At 46.9% G+C, this 17,970-nt stretch overlaps 1 protein-coding gene across 1 annotated transcript in view; it reads left to right on the top strand.

Moving 5' to 3' along the window:
- Nucleotides 1-17,970, top strand: part of ASTN1 (astrotactin 1) — a 164,241-nt gene that overhangs the window by 97,337 nt on the left and 48,934 nt on the right. The gene's annotated exons all lie outside the window — the stretch shown is intronic.

Raw genomic sequence — 17,970 nt, 5'->3', positions numbered from 1 at the left:
GCACTGTACTAAGTGCTCAGGAAGGGCCCACTTCTCAAAAAACACATCCTGCCCTTCAGCCGATAGTTTCTCCTTGCCCGGCTCCATCGAGCCAGGCTGAGCTTCCCTGGCTGGCTGTCTCACTCCCTGCTGCATCACTCCTCGCCTCCTTTCCCCACTGGTAGAACCCTTCAGACGGGATCTGCCAGACAGACTGCTGGCTGGTCCGTTATCTCAGACACTTTCTCCTCCGCCCTCCCTTCTGCCCAGATCGTGCTTTCCCAGCTCAGACCTTGTCACTGTTGTTACCCCTGCAAATGTGATTATCCTGCCATTAGCGCTGTCCTCTCGCTCGCTCCCAGTCTCTGGAAGCCTTGGGCTCGTCCTGGAGAGAAACAGTTACCTTCTATACCTTGCCTCAGCCTTTCTTCTTTCCTTTCCTGCCCTCTTTGATTCCTCTCTCTTTCCATCCTGGAGGTATCAGCACCTCTCCAGAGAGCTGGGCTAAATACTCTCTCTCCACCTCCACCTTTTGACAGAAGCGGGAGGAGACTATGTGAATAGTAATAATAGTAACAATACTAACTGTGGTATAAGTTAAGTGCTTACTATATGCCAAGCACTGTACTGAGCCCTGGGGTAGATACAAGGTGATCAGACCAGTCACGGTCCCTTGGTCCTTCAGGGGGTTAACAGTCCAAGAGGGAGAGAGAACAGATACTTCTTCCCCATTTTACAGATGAAGAAACAGAGCCACAGAGAAGTGAAGTGACTTACCCAAAGTCACAAAGCAGGCTGGTAGTAGAGCCAGGACTTGAACCCAGTTCTCATGACTCCCAAGTCTATGTTCTTCCCGCTGGGCCCCGATGTGAAGGGGCTTGGTCTCAAGAAAGCCCAGTAATCTTGCTGTGGACCTTTGAGCTGGTCAAGAAGGGAGTGGGGCACTCTTCTTAGAGAAGCAGCATGGATCAGTGGAAAGAGCATGGGCTTGGGAGTCAGAGGTAATGGGTTCAAATCCTGATTCCACCACTTGTCAGCTGTGTGACTTTGGGCAAGTCACTTCACTTCTCTGAGCCTCAGTTATTTCATCTGTAAAACGGGGGTGAAGAATGTGAGCCCAGTGTGGGACAGGGACTTTGTCCAACCTGACTAATTTGTATCTAGCCCAGCACTTAGAACAGTGCTTGACACATAGTAAGGGCTAGACAAGTACCATAATAATTGTTATTATTATCAGCATTATTATTACTACTTGAGAAATAGCGGTGGGTATCCCAGATGTGACCTTTGCAACCCTGCTGCTTGACAGGCCAGGGAGAGAGAGCTTTCAAACATCTTAGAGATTTTTATCCCCAGCAGAGTGAGTGTGCTAAATCCTAAACACCACAACTCCTGGCCCTTCTGGGTTTAGGCCCAGCCTAGGCACAAATAGCACATAGTAAATGCTTAATAAATACTATTATTGTCATTATTATTTGAAAAATGGGAAGAAAAGGCCTCAGTTTTCGTAGCCTCTTCATATTCCTGATCCAGTCCTTCCCACTTTTTCCCTCACCATGTTACCTGAGCAGTAGTATTTAGGACTCTGTCTTTTGACTGTTCTGTTTTCTTTTCTCCTTGACCCTCACCTCCCATCATCAACTTCCCACCTGGGGAGGTAGAACATGTTTGCCAAGACTTCAGTCCTTTTGTCTAATTATACCACGGCCAGATTTTCCACAAAAAGCCCCAAACGTGGTGGGTTGCCCTCTTTGAAGTCATTAGTCTTCACAGCGGGGAGAGGAGATCATCAAAGTCTCCATTTCCCAGCAACCCCTGCTGTGCTGTTACAAGCCAGAGGATTGCAGACAGAGCAGAGGAGAGTGCGTTTTAAGGCTGTTGCTCTTTTCCGTGCCCTGCGACTCCTTTGAACCAGGGCCCAGGGAGACTGATGTGGATGCTATCTCCAGCCCTCTCCCTGAGTCTTTCACTTTAAAAACAATTTGGAGATTAAACTTGCTGAGTGTGAGCGTGACAACAATGTGGAAGGTGGGACTTGGGGGGAGAGCAGTTCCAGGAGGTGCGGGCAGTGGAAGAGGGGGAAGGGTAAAGGGAATGGGTGAATCAGAGAGCCACTGGTATAGACGCTCTTCATCCACTTGACCCGAGAGGTTGTAGTAGTGACCTGGGACTGGGCATCAGCTTTCATCTCTCCAGGACCGGTCAACGTGCCGAGTGATAGAATCCTCCCAGCAGTTCGTACCTCTGAAAGACCAATCAGCTGGTCTTTCTAGGGTTTGTCATAAAGGATGGAAGGCACAATGTTCAGGCACAGATATGCCCACCCTCAGCCTAAAGAACTATCAGTTAGGGTTGGAATTGAGTGACCTTGGAGCTGAGGAATGGAAAGGGGTAATAATAACAGTGATGATGACTGTATTTATTAAGCACTTGCTAGGTGACAAGCACTGGGCTAGAATCAAGATGAGAAACTGACCCTTGCATAATCTAGGAAGGTATTTAATCCCCACTTCACAAAAGAGGGTGGTCAGAGCCACCGAACATGTGCCATTGAGATGTGTGAACGGTGGGGAACTTGGTAAGCAGAAGGATCTTTGGTTGGGAGCCTTCCTGATCAATCTATCAATCAATCATATTAATTGAGTACTTACAGTGCCCAGAGCACTCTACTAATCTCTTGGAAGAGTACATGCAATACAAAAAAGTTGGTAGACATGTTCCCTGCCCACAACGAGCTTACAGTCTAGACAGGGAGATAGAAATTAATATAAATAAATTATGCATATGTACATAAGTGCTGTGGGGTTGAGGGAGGGATGAATAAAGAGTGCAAGTCCAAGTCCAAGGGTGACACAGATGTGAGTGGGAGGAGAGGAAATGAGGGCTTAGTCAGGGAAGACCTCTTCGAGGAGATGCGATTTTAATAGTAGTAATAATAATGTTGGTATTTAAGTGCTTACTATGTGCCAAGCACTGTTCTAAGCTCTGGGGGAGATACAAGGGTATCAGGTTGTCCCACTTGGGGCTCACAGTCTTTATCCCCATTTACAGATGCGGTAACTGAGGCCCAGAGAAGTTAAGTGACTTGCCCAAGATCACACAGCAGACATGTGGCAGAACCGGAATTAGAACCCACGACCTCTGACTCCCAAGCCCATGCTCTTTCCACTAAGCCATGCTGTTTCTCTTATAATAATGACAGCATTTATTAAGCGCTTACTGTGTGCAAAGCACTGTTCTAAGCACTGAGAAGTAGTGTGGCTCAGTGGCAAGAGCAGAGGCTTGGGAGTCAGAGGTCACGGGTTCTAATCCAGGCTCTGCCATATTTCTGCTGTGTGACCTTGGGCAAGCCACTTAACTTCTCTGAGCCTTAGTTACCTCATCTGTAAAATGGGGATTAAGACTGTGAGCCCCACATGAGACAACCTGATCACCTTGTATATTGAATATCTGCTTTTCCCAGCCTATATTCCTCCCCTCCCCGTCCACTCTGCTCCCCTCTTTTCTTTCTCCCCACTCTGTTGCCTTTCCTTATTTCCCCTTTCCCCACTGCCACTTTGTTTCTTCATACTCTCCCCTCTGGGTTCTTCCACCCCTGCTCTTTCTCTCACAACTTAGAGTTCTTCCCTGATTGGGCTCAGGTCAGTGGTCTTCAATCCAAATGCCTGGTTGGGTTAGGCTGAGTACCCCCACCCCCGTCTACCAGATCTGGATGGCCCCCTGAGTCTTCCAGACCTCTATCCCCATTTGGACCCCAGCTGGGGTTCTGTCCAGCAGGGAAGGGCTCTCAGAAGCCCCCTGGGGCACAGACTAGCTCACCATTCAGCCTGGGAACCTAAGGTGGCTCTGGATGGCAGTTCTGGGAGGGAGTTGGACCAGACGCTGCGTGGTAGAAAACTGGGCCAGGCTGGGGGAGCCCCGACCAGGCAGGGCTCTACCATGCTCCCTCCTTCAGTCAACCCATCAATCAAATCAATCAGTGGAATTCAGTACCCATGGTATGCAGAGAATATTGTACTACATGCTAGGAAAGGTATAATAGGGGTAAGAGATTGGGTCCCTGCCCTCAGGGGACTTCCATCTTGTCTTTTTTCCTACTGGCTCATCGCTCTTCAATATCTTACTTACTCCTAGGTCTTCCCCTTCCTGTCTTCCATGGTGCCAATTCCCAGGCAACCTCTGAAAAAGCAAATGTATCCCACTGGCAAGCCTACCCAAGCTCCCCATAAAGTTACAAGGACAGCATTTTCCCTCCTTAGGGGGTTTGAATTCTTGTGGAAATGTATCTTCCTCCCCCCACATCCCCTACAGTGCTGCTTCAGCTTTAAGCGATTGAAGGACAGTGAGATTAAAGCTTCTCCTCCTTTCAAATCTGGCTTCCAAAAAGCCAGCTCTCCTCCCATGTCCCTTCCCTTCCCCTCTCTCTTTTCTTCATTTGTCAGCATCCCAGGGAGAGTATGTTGGCATTAACATTTTTAATAAAGGAAGCTATAGAGGGAGTCAGCCCAAGAAAAGGGGGGGTGGATGGAGATGTGGGTGGGAAGGGGGAAACGACAGCAAAAAGGCCACCACCAGGAAAAACACCCTAGTGGCAAGAGAGGCAGAGCGAGAAGGAGCGGGAGAGACGCCGAGGTCTTATGAGAAGCATTCAGCCTATATAATTGGAGCTTTGAGCACAAGCAGAACAGGTGGGAGCTGGGAAATTGCTGTGTTGGATTGAGTTTGGCTCAACTTGATACCCGGGCGCTGCATTGTGAAATCTTTACTAATTCAGCCCATTTTCTCATTCTTCCCAGAATGAGCCATTATCTGTCCATCACCGTGGAAATCGTAGCACACTCTCTCCCTAGCCCTTGTTTTCTGTCCCCTCCCCACCTCCTCTCCCTTTGCTGAACAGACAGGAGCAGGAGGGAAGAGATAAGGGGAGGATGCAGGCAATCTGGGTTCAAAGAGTGGATCTCGGAGCCCCGGGGTACTGGTGTGGCCCTGGTTGGGGGGTTGGCGTGACCCCATTCCATTTCCTTTCTCCAGCGATATAGTGGGAAAACATTTAATGGAGACAGGTGCCGGTTTATGTTTTGTCTAGCGGAATGGCTCAGTCCCATTGTGTCTCCCTATGATGAAGCTTAATTGGCTCTTTTCCCACCACCAAAAAGGAGGAGAGAAAAAATATCACCTTGTGGTGGTGGCTCTTCTTTAAAGGAAAGTGACAGTGATTAGATCTAATACCTTTGACAGCTGGTTAAAGAGTTGCTAAATAAGAATAAATGGAAGGTGCCAAGGAATACAGTCACCAAGGGCTAAGGCTGCGTGTTTGCAGACATGGAGTTGCCCAGAGTAAGGTTTACTGAGGCTGCTTTAGGAATCTACACTAAGTGAGATGGACGTTTGCATAGGAGACCCAGAAGCTCCATCTCTTCCCAAGAGTTCAAGATGCCAGTTCTTCAGGGTGGATTGTGATTTCTTGAGGGTCTGTGTGAACCTTTCCCCCATCCACTCCTTAGCAAATTAGTGTTCTAGACACATTCCCCACTTGTCAACCTACACATTTATCACTTTGCTAAATTCCACATCAGCTCTTTCAACTGTAATGCAGCATATATTTCTTGCAAAGTCAGTTTGACGAGCAAGATCTCAACTAAAGAAGAACCTTGCACTGACTATTCTGGCCTGTATCTGATTGGTTTGGGTGCCATCTTGCATGGCAACTGGTGTTTATCTCACATTGACATCATGAACGTGATAGAATACCCAGGGAGGGCACTTCGAGGTGCTCGGCCGAAAGCTCCCGGCAGTTTCCACCGGGCTGAAATTTGGCTCCCAGGGCAGTAGGGTGGTTTCCAGATCTACTGTGTTTCTTCAAGGGCAGAGTTGCCATCTGGAGAGAGGATTGCAGATGTGCTCCTCAAGACCACAGGAAATTTTGCAGCTGATAAGATCAGTAGGTTCAAGAAGGGTTTGCGTAGATTAATGGGGAAAGTTAGGGATGTTTAGTGGTCTGTCTGTAAACACTGGCAGTAGAGTCAGGTGGGAAGAACATAGAGTTGGAAGTCAGAAGACCTGGGTCCCAGCCCCAGCTCTACCACCGGCCTGCTGTGTGACCTTGGGCAAGTTACTCTGCCTCTCTGGGCCTCACTCAGTTCTCTCCCTTCTAAAATGAAGATAACATTGTCTCTCACTAACACAAGGGGGTGTTGTGAGGATAAAATGAGATAATTGGTGTGAAAGCACCTTGGAAAAAATGAAATTGCTGCACAAAAGCAAGGTATGATGGAGTAGTGCTCTGCACACAATAAGTGCTCAGTAAATACAATTGAATGATTGAATGACTGTAGTAGACGTTAGGCAAGACAAGCATTGAACTGTTCCACCAAGCATCGTGTGGTCACTGTCAGAGGATGAGACAGGTCTTGTGTAATGCTTAGGTTTGCATCCTAGCCATTCATTGCTTTTCTCTAGGAGTAGTGTCCCTTTGCTTACATATTTGCAAAGTTTAGGGGATCCAGGTGTCCATTCATGGGGTGGAACACCCTCCATGCTCTGCCCAGAGGCAGCTGGGGCCCTGCAATTCTTCACTTCCCCATGTCCCCCAGTTTTCTCCGGTAGCATTGTGGGGTGTGGAAATTTCAATTCTGTTACTTCGTAAAAGGATCTAGCTTTTTCAGAAATCACAAGGAGAAAAGCAGTGGCATAAGTGCAATATGCAATAAGAGACAGAAAAAGTTACATTTATAGTTGGAGGTAGAAATTTGTGAGTCTGGAATCCTTGGTTATTCCAAAACCAGCATTCCAGCCCAGAGGCACAATTACATGCTGCTGAAACCAAAGCAAGTATCACTAACCTAAACTCCTGGGCCTGGATCCAGAGGTAAGAGCCAAGTTGGATCAGGTGATGACCCCCATTCTCAGCTTGGACCCACCAGAGCTCTGCCAACACCAAAGTGGCTGGAGCAGTGGTCCTCTTGACCCACCCCTGCAGTAAATAATAAATGATAAAGCACACATCACCCAGATTTTCACCGGGGGTCATATGGCAGGTGAAAAGAACCACAGATAGCTCCTGGGCCGTGGTTTTGCCACTTCTGGCTGTGTCACCTCACTGTCTAGGGCCCCTTCCTTCCTTGGGGTTAATTATTCTTTCTTGCTGTACTTTAAAAAGATCTATTAGTGATTTACTTTTACCTCTTTTTAATCGGCGTTGTCTTTGATAGAGCTTTTTTTTTCTGTGCTTGTGTGGTATTTGTTAAGCACTTACTATGTCCCAGGCACTGTTCTAAGCCTGGGGTAGAAACAAAGTAATCAGGTTGGACACCTTTCATGTCCCACAAGGGGTTCACGGTCTTAATCCCTGTTTTACAGATGAGGTAACTGAGGCACAAAGAAGTTACCCAGTTAAATGACTTGTGTGACCGCCGGATCCAACCACTTCTGGAAGAGGGACATTCCTCTCCGGGGTGAGTTTCGGGCTGGTCCAGGTCCAAGAGGGACAGCTAAGGGGATACAGTCCTTGGATTATGGTTGGGGGCAAGCTGCTCTGACCAGAGCCTTTTGTAGAGAAGACAGACTCCTAAGAGCTCATTCCCAAGTCCACCACCATTGATCCCAGGACTCAGAGATGCCTGCCCTCTGTGAGCCCACTCTGTGTCGAATTGAACCCATTTATTTTCAGAGACGAGCTAGGGCAGGTTTAAGGAGACATCTTCTGGTGTGTGTCTCCATTGCACACCCAGAAGCCGAAAGGAAGATGAACAGGTCTCCTTCACTATTGACGTATGCAAGCCCGCATCAGCCAAGAAGCGCCTCAGTTCCTTTGAAGGCCAATTTAGGAGTCAGCCAGCAGGGAATTCAACAAAAGGAGAAGTCATGCTTGGTCTCCTTTGTGCTGTTAGAGAATGAAATAATTGTTCTCCTTTTAGGTTGAAAGGTAGACTTGACAGAGTATGGAAGGATGGCATTATAAATTAGCAAAAATAAAAAAATGGCAGCTTCACATATGATTGTCGTGGGTGTACTCTCTTCTAAGGGGTGGTGAAATTGGTAGTATTTATCTATGGATGCCCTTAGGGGTTATTCATGTGGGCAGGTGTGGCTGATCAGAGAGATGCAGGGAACCCCAGTTCCAACACATTGTTCAGATGTAAAGATTGTCTCTTGCAGCTCTGTGGCATTTGCTCACTTCTGTTCCTAGTGCTGTCTTTGTTTCTGCACAGAGGTGCTGTAATCTTCACAAAGGTGCTCTAAGAGGCCCATTCCTCTGGTCTGCCTGAGATGTTTCTCCTCCCCTCCTTGTGTATGAAGCCTCCCTCTACTACTCGTCTCCTCACCCCCATACTGCAATAGCTTAACTGTTCTGTAGTGGCACATTCTCCTGTCCCGTCTCTCCTTTCTTGGAGTGTGATACAGTAAGCGCTGCTTCAAAGAGTGTGGACTGATTGCATTCCAAGAACTCTTTGCTTGTCTTCCTTCCTGTAGGGTACCTGGAGAGAACTGAACTAAGAAGTCAAATTTGGTGGCATCTGTAGAAAATTCCAATCTCCTAGCTTCAAATAATTGGACTCCACAATTGCCTTTTAGACCAGAAGTGTGGTGCTATGTTGGCCTCTTGTATCTGATTTTTGCCTCCTGGGGTGGCGTGCAGGTGATGTGCAGTTTGACTTGGTGACTGGAGGCTCCTGTTATGGGAAGGGAAGAGAAATGCATTTCTTCCATCTCCAGGCATGTCAGCTTGTTGATCCCCCAAAAACAGTTCATAGTAGTAATAATATAGTGCTTATTGTGTGTTAAGCACTGTACTAAGCCCTGGGAAAGAGTACACAGGTTTGAGTTAGACGTGTTCCCTGGCTGTTCATTGGCTCTTGGATAAATACAATTGATTGATTGAATGTGGTCTTGTGGCAGTGTGTCTCTAGAACACAGTCATCAAGGATTTGGGGTGATTCTCTCAGCTTATTGGTTTTACCCTACATGTCAGGATATCCCTTTCTCCCATCAGTTTCCGGGAATTCAGTCAGCATTGTCTTCTGCATGACTAGAACTGTTCCTGGTCCATGGGTGGGCCAGCAAGTAGATAATTTGTGTGATTAAACATCTTTCTTCCAGGAACAGGGAGAATAGCATGTTGTTCGAGCCTGCCCTGGGAAAGATGAGTGCTTACTTGAAAAGAGAATTTCAAACTCAAAAATCTCTTAATAGTGCAATAGGTGGCAGGCTAGTTGCCAGTCCAACGAAAGGATTCTTTATGATGCCACTGTCACCCTCATCAGCAGTATGTTTTGAGCCTACCGTGTGCAGAGTCCTCTGCTAGGAGCGTGAGAACACACAGTTTAAAGAGAAAGGCATGGTCTCTGCTCTTGCGGAGCTTACAGTCAAAAGTGAAGAGTCAAGCAGACACAAATTGGGTACATTTCAGTGAGAAGAGTGAAAACAGAGACACAACTGAAAAAAAACAAAATTATGCCAAAAATGAACAAATAAATCCATGTGCCAAGGTAGACAGATGGGATGACATAACCGTGGGTATGGGGATCAATTAGGGAATGCCTCCTGGAGGAGGTGACTTTTTAGGAGGGCTTTGAAAAGAGGGAGGGAGGTGGTCTGGCAAATTTGAAAAGGGAGAACATTCCAGGTAGGGGGAGGGTGGGGAGCGATGGATCAGAGACAGGAAACACTAAAGAGAGAGACCGTTAACTTGGTAATGAGTGAAGAGTGTAAGCTAGGGTGTAGCGGGAGAAGAGAGTGGATAGGTAAGAGAGCGAGCTGATGGAGAGTCTGGAAACCAGTGACTCGGGTTTCAGTTTGATGTGGAGTGAAGCCATTTATGAGGAATGGAGCGATGTGTTCTAAACCACATGTAGGAAGCTGCTCAGACAGCAGATTGACAGCAGACGGAAGCGGGTCGAGACTGGAGGCTGGGCGGTCAGGAGGAGGGCCGTTGCAGTAACCCTGCCGGAAAGGGACCAGAGTGCGAACTAGGCCAGTGGTTGAAAGGGTAGAAGACCAGGGGTGGATCTAGGTAACATGGTAGGATTTTGAGACAGACTGCATGTGGGAAGTGAAAGGGAGAGAGGAGGAGTTAAAGATAACTCCAACGTCGAGAATTTCTGGGATGGGGAGGATGATGGTGTTGTTGACTGCAATGGGAAATTTAGCAGGAGGAGGAGGAAGTTTAGCGGAGAAGATGAGGATTTCAAAAGAATGGCTAAAATGATTTACAGGGATGGAAAATAGCTCGAAGAGTGAAAGTGAAAAGGCTTTGAAATGATTTTGGCTGGAAAAGTGAAGCTACCAGACTGTTTTGATAATCCAAACATGATAGCAAGTTATTCTCCAAGTGTTCTGGGTACCAACCAAAGAAGCAGGGAAGATTTCATGTTGATAAAAGAATTTCTTGATGTTCAGAGTGCTAAAATACCAGAACGGGTTACCTAAGGTGATTACCATGGGCAAGTTTCTACACCTCTCTGGGCCTCACTTTCTTCTCCTATAAAATGGAGTTAACATGGCACAGTGGATAGAGCCCGGGCCTGGGAGTCAGAAGGATATGAGTTCTAATCCTGACTCTGTCACTTGTCTGCTGTGTGGCCTTGGGCAAGTCACTTCCCTGTGCATCAGCTACCTCATCTCATTCATTCATTCAATCGTATTTATTGAGCGCTTACTGTGTGCAGAGCATTGTACTAAGAGCTTGGGAAGTACAAGTTCAAGTTGGCAACATATAGAGATGGTCCCTACCCAACAGCGGGCTCACAGTCTAGAAGGGGGAGACAGACAAAAAAACAAAACAAGTAGACAGGTGTAAATACCATCAGAATAAATAGAATTATAGCTGTATACACATCATTAATAAAGTAGTGACCTCATCTGTAAAATGGGGATTAAGACTGTAAGCCACATAAGGGACAGGGACTGTATCCAACATACTTATAGCTTGTATTCACCCCAGTGCTTTAGTACAGTGCCTGGCATATAGTTAATTGCTCAACAAATACCATAATTATTATCATCATTATTATTATTGAACTTTTTTAGTGGTATTTGCTAGCTCTTACTATGTACCAGGCACTGTACTAAGCGCTCTGGTAGATACAAGATAATCAGGTTGGACATAGTCCATGTGCCACATGAGGCTCACAGCCTTAATCTCCATTTTACAGATAATAATAATAATGATGATGGTGGCATTTGTTAAGCGCTTACTATGTGCAAGGCACTGTTCTAAGCGCTGGAGGGGATACAAGGTGATCAGGTTGTCCCACGTGGGGCTCACAGTCTTAATCCCCATTTTCCAGATGAGGTCACTGAGGCTCAGAAAAGTGAAGTGACTTGCCCAAGGTCACACAGCAGGCATGTGGCAGAGCCGGGATTCGAACCCACGACCTCTGACTCCAAAGGGAACAGAGATGTGAAATGATTTGCCCAAGGTCACACAGCCAACAAGTGGCACAGCTGGGATTGGAACCCAGATCCTTCTGACTTCCAGGCCCAGGGTCTATCCACTAGACCACACTGCTTCTCTACCTCCCAGGGAGGATAAAAGGAGATAACTGATGGGAAAGCACTGTGGAAAAAGAAGTGCTTCTCAAATGCAAGGTATATATCCTATTCTTATTCTAATTCTCATTCTTCTGTCTGTAATATTTAACAAGCCATCTACTGTGTGCAAAACACTGCACTAAGTATTCAGGAGTAAAGTTAGTGGACATGATCCCTGCCCTCAAGGAGCTTACAGTGTAGCGGGGGAGAGACGTCACGCACAGCAGACATGCGGCAGAGCTGTGATTAGAACCCACATCCTCTGACTCCCGGGCCTTTCCACTATGTCATGCTGCTTATATAATCAATCAATCAATCAATCATATTTATTGAGCACTTACTGTGTGCAGAGCACTGTACTAAGCGCTTGGGAAGTACAAGTTGGCAACATATAGAGACAGTCCCTACCCAACATCATCATCATCATCATCATCAATCGTATTTATTGAGCGCTTACTGTGTGCAGAGCACTGTACTAAGCGCTTGGGAAGTACAGGTTGGCAACATATAGAGACAGTCTAGTCCAACAGTGGGCTCACAGTCTAGAAGACTGGTATAACAAATCATGGTATTTGTTAAGTGCTTACTATGTGCCAGGCACCGGATTAAGCACTGGACTGGATACAGACAAGTCAGGTTGGACAAAGTCCCTGTCCTGCATGGGGATCACACTCTTAATCCCGATTTTCCAGATGAGGTAACTGAAGCCCAGAGAAGTGAAGTGACTTGCCCAAGGTCACACAGCCAAGAAGTGGTGGAGTCGGGGTTAGAACCTATGACCTGTTGACTCCCAGGCCTATGCTCTATCCACTATGCCAGACACTTGAGAGTGGGGAGAAGGGCTTTCATCTACCTCTAGCCATGATGGGATGGGAGTTGAGAGAGGTGGGAGAGTCAGGAAGAGGCAGGAGATTGCCAGAAGCAGCAGAGTTGCGGGTCTGAGTTTTGGCTTTGAGTCTGGGAGCATCCACTAGCCTACCTCAGTCAATCAATCAATGAAGTGTATTGATTGCCTACTGTGTGCAGTGCACTTTACTAAGAGAATTGGTAGAACTCAGAAATGAGAGAATTGGTAGATACACTCCCTGCCCACAAGGAACTCACAGTCTAGGAGGGTGAGACGGCTGGACATAGAAAGAGGGTTAATGTAGGCAATAGGGCAGGGGCTGCCAAATGGAAACGTGGGTGGAATGTCTCAGGAGTTTTCATAATTATGAAATGGGATGCAATTTCTCCTGAGGAGAAGCTGAACGCGTGGGGCGAGTGATATAGGTCAGGCACAAAGGTGTTGCTGGGGGATTCCGAACCTGACTCCGAGGGGCTCCTGTCTGTCTGAGGAGATTGTGGGGGGACTCTTCCAGCAGCAGAAGGAGAAAGAAAGGCACTGCCTCAGAAACAGTTCAGACATCTGGTGGCTTTCAGACCATCCAACCCCCAAATATCGTACCTCAGCAGTAAAGTGCTCAAGATCTTTGGGGACGTTTGTCACCCAAGAAATTGAGAGGAAGATCAGAGTGAGTTAATGCCACCACAGAAATTAAGTGGAATAAAAATGGTATTTACAAGCATACCAGGGGAAAAGCAGCACTTGGGAGCAAATGGTCCCATAAATAAGTGAGGAGATTTGGATCTACTGCACAGTTACAGGGTTGAGCTCTTGAATCGCTTCCTCCTTTCTGCCTCCTCCATGCCCAGGAAAGGGGTAGGTGGCAGGGAGCATTTGGAGACAGAGGATGAGGATGTGAGGCCTGGCAGCATGGCAGGTGCAGTTCACCACAGTGAAGTTGAGTCTGTTTCTGTCCCCCGGAACCAGCCCAACCTTCTCCTCCCTCTCTCCCTTTCTCCCTTCCTCCCTCAACTTCATATCTGTCCTGCTTTCTCCCTAACTCTCCCAGCCCCCAGTGACTCAAGGGACCTCATTTTCCTTCCTGTCCTTTTCACCGTTCTGCCTCCAATTCTTCTTCCCTCCCTTTTCCACAGGCAGCTCCCACTCCCTTCTCTGGGATGGGTTCAGACGTGAGTACTCTGTCTCCGTGACTTCTGACTGGCTCTGCCAAGCGGCTCCTCTTGTGTCTCATGAAAGGCAGTTCTCGGTGACACTGTGTGGGCTGGCCACTGGTTCCAGGCAGGCTCGCACTCCCAACATTTTATTGGTGAGGATGGCTCGACCGCGTCGCCCACCTCTCTGGCCTGTGGGCCTGTGGCTAACGCAAGGCAGTCAGTGATTTCTCTGTGTAGTAGGTCCTCTGCCAGATCAGAGGGAGACTGTGACTCTTCCCCCACCATGCTGAAGCGGGTGAACTCACTGTAGTGGAGCTACATTACCTTCAGCTTTATTCCATGGCCTGAACTCCAGAAATAACTGTTCTGTCCAGGCCTTCATTCTTACCATAATGTATCCTTGCAGTTTTCCCCATCCAAGGCAGAGAGGACAAGACAGTTAGTAAGTCAACCATCTTAATCCTGCTCCAGATCCCATACCCTTGAGACAACCCTGAGCCAGAACAGCAGGAAGACTAAAACCTGCCAGCTTTCAGAGTGCCAAGGAAAGTGGGGCATTGGCTCCCTGAGCCTGGATCTCTCACCTCTCCAAGGTTAGAGCTGTGGGCAGTCTGAGCTGTAGGCAAGTCAGGCAGCCCCTTTCAACCACCCGCTGGGGTCTCTGTCAAGTGAGCTCAGCCGACAGAAAACCCAGGGTTGGGTATGAGGAGAAGGCCCAGTGGTTGTGTGCTTCATGTTCCTCTGTCTGCACTGGTCGGCTGGGCTGATTTACTGCATTATCATGGCTTAGTGAATAGAGCACAGGCCTGGGAGTCCGAAAGACCTGGGTTCTAATCCCAGCTCCATCCCTTGTCTGCTGTGTGACCTTGGGTAAGGCTCTTTACTTCTCTGGGCCTCAGTTACCTCAGCCACAGTTATGACTGTGAGCCCCATGTGGGGCTCAAACTGTGTCCAACCTGATTATCTGGTACCTACCCTAGTACTTAGAACAGTGCTTGGCGCATATTAAGAACTAAACAAGTACTGTTGTTATTATCAGTAAGTCAATAGCATTTGCTTATTTTAATGGTATTTGTTAAGCCCTTACTATGTGCCAGGCTAAGCAGTGGGCTAGGTACAAGCTAATCAGGTTGGACAGAGTCCATGTCCCACATGGGGCTCACAGTCTTAATCCCCGTTTTACATATGAGGTAACTGAAGCACAGAGAAGTTCTTGTCCAAGGTCACACATCAGATAAGTGACAGAGCATGGTATTTCACCTCCATTTTAGAGATGAGGAAACAGAGGCTCAGAGAAGTTAAGTGACTTACCCATGGTCAACAGCATGCAAAGGGCAAAGCTGGTATCAGAAGCCAGGTCCTCTGAGTCCCAAGTCTGGTGCCCTTTCCTTTTTGGCAGCATTAGACCACAACAATTGCCTGTTCCAGCACCAGATTAGAAACTCCCAATCATAAAGCTCTCAGATTATCTCTGGATCTTGTGGTGAGTTTGAGGATTGCCAGCATCTTTGGAGAAACCACTTCCTCCCACCTGCTAGGGTTGGCTCAGTCTAACCCTTTCCAGGGGGAAGCTTAAATGGATGTGGCTTAGTTTAATTATTAATATATTATTTCCATTTCTAAAATGCTCCCAGTGTTGGAAAGAAACCTCAAGACATAGACAGTGAAAGGTAGAGTCCATTAAAAGACAAACAGCATAATTACTAAAAGGTCCCTACCTTGCTTTTGGCTCCCGCACTTCCATCTGCCCCTCTCCCGGTTCTTCCCCAGTGCCTGACTGAACAGTTCATATGCTGCACTCTTGTGTCCTGGAAGCCAGCATCTCCAACCACCCTGCCTCAGGAGAGGACCCAGATCCCAAGCCCTACTGCCCTGCCCACCCACTAACTACTGATTCCAGTTTCCCTTCTTGTCTGGACATTTTCGTTCACACCACGCCCTAGTTTAAAGAGCATGGGCCTGGGCATCAGGGGACTGGGGTTCTAATTCTACCCCTGCCATTTGCCTGCTGTTTGGCCTTGGGCAAGTTAACTTCTCTGCGTCTGTTTTCTCATCTGTAAAATGGGGATTAAATGCCTGGTTCCCAACCCTTACCCTTTGACTGTGAACCCCATATTGGGCAGGGACAGTGTCTCAACTGATTGCATTGTACCTACTCCAGCATCTAATGCAGTGCTTAGAACACAATAAACGCTTAATTCCATTATTATCATTATTACATGTGTAATTTCTCCTCTGAACTCTACAATGATCCAGCAGGAGGCTGGAACCAAGCCCCAGGTAATAAAATAACAAGGAAGGCAGTGTTGGCAAGGAAACAAATAGTTTCTTTTTATTCTGGAACAGCATGACCTACTCATTAAAGCATAGGACTCCTGGCTCCACCACTTGCTTGCTGTGTGACCTTGGGCAAGTCATGCAATTCCTTTGTGCCTCAGTTCCATTATCTGTAAAATGGGCATTCAGTGCCCCTTCTTCCTCCCCCTTAGCCTGTGAGCACCATGTGGGACAGGAACTATATTTGACCTGAGTATCCTGTATCTATCCCAGTGCTTAGTACTGTGCTTGGCACATGGTAAGCATTTAACAAATACCACAACTAGTATTATGATGATAATTATCAGTACATTAATCAATTCCTTCACACTAGTCCTCAGTCCCCATGTTTCTGATCTGAGTCTTGCCCATTGTTCTTGATGGGAGAATGCTTCCTGAAGCCAATCTTGCTGCCCTTCGCTCTCCACTCTTCCCCCCGCCTCCATCTCCTCGCTCAAACTTTCCCCCCATCTGGAACTCCTTCTCTCCTTCCCCACATCAGCAAGACCAAAGCCAACTCCACCTTCAAATCTTCTTCCTTTTTTTATGGTATTTAAGTGTCTACTGTGTGCCAGGCACTGTTCTAAGCTCTAGGTCTCTGTGGTAGATACAAGCTAATCAGGTTGGATACCGTTAGGGCTCACAGTTGTAATCACCATTTTAGAGATGAAGAAACTGCGGCACAGAAAAGTGATCTGACTTGCACAAGGTCTCAAAGCAGACAAGTGGCAGAGCCAAGATTAGAACCCAGGTCCTTCCAACTCCCAAGCCCATGCTCTATCTAGGCCACCTGGCTTCTGCATTGTGTCTGCACATGGTAACCTTTGGACATTAAATATTCACCCTACCCTGAACTTCACCACACTTATGTACATATCTTTAAATTATATTTTGTAAATTACTTTTTCATATTAATGTTTGTCTCCCCCTCTAGGCTGTAAACACATTATGGGCAGGGAGTGTGTCTGCTAATTCTGTTGTATTGTACTCTCCCAAGGGCTTAATGCAGTGCTCTCCACTTTGTAAATGCTCAGTGAATCCCATTGATTGATTGATTATCTGATTTGTGAGCTTTGAGTAAGTCACTTAACTTCTCTGTGCCTCAGTTGCATCATCTTTAAAATGGGGGTTAAGTCTGTGAGCCCCAAGTGTGACATGGACTGTGTCCAGCCTTATTATCCTGTATCTACCCCAGCACTTAGTACAGTGCCTGGCACATAGTTAGCACTTAACAAATACCATTAAAAACCATGTGCTGCTAGTATAGTGCTCAGTAGATGCTACTACTATGATTTCTGCTAGAAGTAGTATTGCCACTATTACTGTGTTAGGAATTAAGTTTTGTCTTTGCCATCTATCCGTGCCTTAGTTTTGCAAGTTTAATGCACCCAGATACAAATGGTGTCAAAATCCCCAAAAGACTGGGAGGAATCATCCAAACTTCTAAGAGGCAAGTGGCGTGTTATAGCTTGGCATAGTCTAGAAATCAAGCGGCCCGAGCCTGGGTTCTGATCCTGGTGCTTCCTCTGACCTCCTGAATAACCCTGGGCCAGTCACTTTACCTCTGTGTCCTCTGTAAAAAGAAGATAATAAAACCTGCCTTTCCTTACTTCACAGGACTATTGGGAGGACAAAAGTGGGAAAAGTACTTTGAAAGTTCTTAGGAAGATAAAAGCACAAGATAAAGCTGTGTAATAATGCAGCTTTTCTTTATAGAGGTGCCCTCTAAACAGAATGAGAACATAAGACAGGAACAAGGAACGTGTCTGACCTGATTAACTTGTTTCTACCCCAGCGCTTAGAAGAGTGCTTGACACATAGTAAATCCTTAACAAATGTAATAATAATAATAATTATGATGATGATGATAAAAAGAACAACTTCCAGTTCTGGGCCAGGGAAATGGTCTGCTTAGCCGGGGTAATTTGTCTCAAAAGGTGGCAACCGGATTCTTGAAAGTTCAATGTGCTGTTTGCTGTCCCAGACACACTCATCTTAGTGGTTTGGGATGTTTAATCTGCTGACACTACCTTTCCCTCTAGTATCCCTTCTTTCAACTTCTTAATCCCAACTCCTTCAAATCCTCCTTTATCCCTCCCTACTAGATTGTAAACTCATTATGGGCAGGGAACATCTCTACCA

The sequence above is a fragment of the Tachyglossus aculeatus genome, chromosome 16 (assembly GCF_015852505.1).
Source record: "Tachyglossus aculeatus isolate mTacAcu1 chromosome 16, mTacAcu1.pri, whole genome shotgun sequence".
Classification (NCBI taxonomy): domain Eukaryota; kingdom Metazoa; phylum Chordata; class Mammalia; order Monotremata; family Tachyglossidae; genus Tachyglossus; species Tachyglossus aculeatus.
This window is presented reverse-complemented; position numbering and strand designations above follow the sequence as displayed.